We start from the raw sequence: 3626 nt of genomic DNA on the forward strand, positions 1-3626 counted from the left end.
ACACACAATATATTGGAAAAAACCTTTATTAAATATCACTGTCCTAGGCACTGAATAAACTGATTGAATAGACTAAAAGACAATAACCTGAGACATCCATGTTGTTGAGACTACAAAATGTCAAGTCCAATAAAAAAAATAGGCAGGCTGACTCCAAAAAGGAGCACAATTATTTCTAAAGTGATTCTTCCAATATGTAATCTGGGGGCAGCTAGGTGTCTCAGTGGATAGAGTACTGGCTCTGGAGTCAAGAAGACCTGAGTTCAAATCAGGTCTGAGACTAAACACTGGACACTTACTAATTGTATGACCTTGGGGCAAGTCACAACCCCAATTAACTCACCAAAAAACAAACAAACAAACAAACAAAACCAATACATAATTCCATATCAGATGTGGAACTGGCTTTTAGCTTCATGCTGTTATACACTGAGGAAACCTAAAGTTTGAGGGATTGACTTGGGCCATAAGATGGTGTCAGGGAAGGTTTTAACTTCCAAATCTCAGTTGTAGATAGAGAAAATGGTAAGCATAAGACTGTATGTGGTTTAGGTTTTTGTTTTTGTTTTATTGTGGTTTTTTTTGGGGGGGGGGAATGGGAGGAGCAAGATCTTTCACCTGTGTGGTTTCCTTTAGAGCATCATAGAAGTGCCTGAATTCCACACAGTAACAGAACAGAAACCATATAGATTTAGACAGCAAGGAGGAGTCAAAGCATAAACATGATGATGAGTGTTCCACATTTCTCCAAGACCAGAAAACTATACAAATAGGTCAACATCTAAGATCTCAGGTTGAATAAGTAAAAATTGTATGATCTTAAGGTTTGCATGGAAGAAGAAGAAGAAGAAGAAGAAGAAGAAGAAGAAGAAGAAGAAGAAGAAGAAAGAAAGAAAGAAAGAAAGAAAGAAAGAAAGAAAGAAAGAAAGAAAGAAAGAAAGAAAGAAAGAAAGAAAGAAAGGAAGAAAGAAAGGAAGAAGAAAGAGAAGAAGAAGATAACACATTAAGCACTTATTGTGGCAAATGCTAGAGAGAAATAAAAGACAGAGAGAGAGACAGAGACAGAGACAGAGACAGAGACAGAGGCAGAAAGAAAGAAAGAGAAAGAGAGAGAAATCCTGCCATCAAGGAGCTAATAAGCAAGCATTCAAATTGGGAAAGAAAGCATATATATTAGAGTAGTGACCAAAGACCAGTGTTTTGTCCTAACAAGTTGCAGAAAGCACGTGAATCCATAGGGAAACTGATTGAAAGATCAATTGTAGGAATTGTAGCACTGATTACTATTCCAAGGATTAGATAGGAGATTATATATAATATATAATATTTATATTATATATATAATATATATTTATATTATATATATAATATTTATTTAATATCTATTATATATTTGTATATATACATACATACATATATATAATACATACACATGCATGTACATATATGTTTAAGATACATGTGTGTGTGAGTGTGTGTGTATGTGTATGTGTATTGTCTCCCTCTGTGAACTCCATGTGGCCAGGGACTGTCTTTTGTTTTATTTTGTGCCCTCAGTACTTAGCAAAATGTTTGGAATATAGAAGTCACACCATATGTTTGTTGACTGACTGGAGATCAAGAGTGTTGTGAATCTGTGTCAGTCTAGCTATGGGGAATTAATACCAACAAGGATTATAGAGCCCTGTCCTTCCTAAGAGGAAGCTAGAGACTTGGGTTGGTGATAAGGAGAATTGCATGAAGACAAATAGAAATTAACCATGTACTAGGTCTGGGTATTCTGTTTATGGAAAAACTCACACCAATCAGCAGTGCCATACCCAGGGTAAGAGAAACAAACCTAGACTGGAGGTGGGAATTATGGTAGGAAGATAGCCAGAGAACAATAAGATCTAGGGGAGAAGTGAGAAGAATGTTAAAGGTTGGAATTAAACCTTATAGATTTTACAATCTGATATCTGAGCCCAAAAGATGTCAAGTAAAAAACTAGTTAGTAGTAGAGCTGATTTAAAGGGTGTGAGACAGTCCAAGTCACTAATAATTTGAGACACTGAGACTGACTTTTGACACCTTTAGGTTGTGCTTGTGAGCCCTGCTCTTTGAGTATTTAAAGGGGTTTAGGAAATGCTTTGATATCTGCTTTCATTAACCTTAAGTTTCTTCATCTATTTTATGGCCATAATGCTACATGTTTCCAACTTATTTTTATATAGAAGACTGACTATTTTAAAATCCAACTATTTGAGGAACTTTGAAATATTTGGAAAAAAATTCTATTTTATAGCCATACTATTTATGAAACAGATGTGATTCAGCTAGGTTGGGATGAAAGCAAAACATTTATCCATTGAATTCTGATATTAAATGATGGACACATTTGTTTAAAAACATGGGGGTGCAGTGGATAGAGCACTGGCCCTGGAGACCTGAGTTCAAATCCAGCCTCAGACACATAACACTCACTAGCTGTGTGACCCTGGGCAAGTCACTTAACCCCAATTGCCCTCACCAAAATATGTATATATATATAAAATATGGCAATATATAATTTAAGAACTTTGGCAAGTATGATAAAACCACTTTATGACTGAAAAACCCTTCTTTTAAATTATCTTGTTTAAAAAGACTGTCTTCTGAATTAGTATCAGCAATAACTTATAAAGTTCCAGGTGTGCAAATTTGAAGTCAATAAAGATAGTTATAATAATAATAACAATAATAATAGTTTATGTTTATAATGCATTCTGAGGTTTAGAGAGTATCTTCTTGAGTATCTGGAAGTTAAGGAAATCTGCTACTACAAAATATTAATTAGCATTTATCCATATTCATACAGACAAGAAATGTCAGATCAGGGATTTGAACCTACCTCTTCTGACTCCAAATCCAGTGCTCTTTCCACTAGGCAATGCTGCTTCTTATTGAATAGTATCAAATAATATTTTTATATGACCATAGTTTCCTCAGTATACTTCCCTATGTCACCTCCTTTATCCATAGTGGTGAAAGATAGAGTATTTACATCTCATGTGGTTTTTTAGGTATGATTTTTAATACTAATGACACATATTTATTTAGAATATATTATGATATATAGTATAAGGTATATATCTAAATCTTTTTTCTGTCAGGCTGTTTTCCATTTTTCCCATTAGTTTTTATCACATAGGAAATACTTTCATAAGAAATTTATGTTTCTGGTTTATTTAACATTGAGTTCGTTACATGATTTCTGCTTCTCCCTTTTTCAGTCACTTCTATTGATCTACTTCTGCATATTTTAAGCAGCAACAGATGGCATTGGTGGCTGCTGCTTTATAATGTATTAGGAGGTATAGAAGTATTCTTCCTACTTGGTCCTTACTTTGTTTCTTAATTTCCCTTCACACTTTAAATGTATTTTTTAAATGTTTTGTTATTATTTTATCAAGTTCTATACAATATTCATTTACTAAGTTGATTGATAACACACTAAAAGCATAAATTAAATTTGTAGTATTGTCATTCTTATTATATTGGCTCAGCCCAACCATGAGCATTAAATATTCCTCCAGCTATTAGACTATTTTCTATTTCTTTAAGGAATATTCTGAAAGCAAATCTACATAATAAGTATTCTGTGTGGT

The sequence above is a fragment of the Vombatus ursinus genome, unplaced genomic scaffold (assembly GCF_900497805.2).
Source record: "Vombatus ursinus unplaced genomic scaffold, bare-nosed wombat genome assembly UNPS02014794.1, whole genome shotgun sequence".
In the NCBI taxonomy this organism is placed as follows: domain Eukaryota; kingdom Metazoa; phylum Chordata; class Mammalia; order Diprotodontia; family Vombatidae; genus Vombatus; species Vombatus ursinus.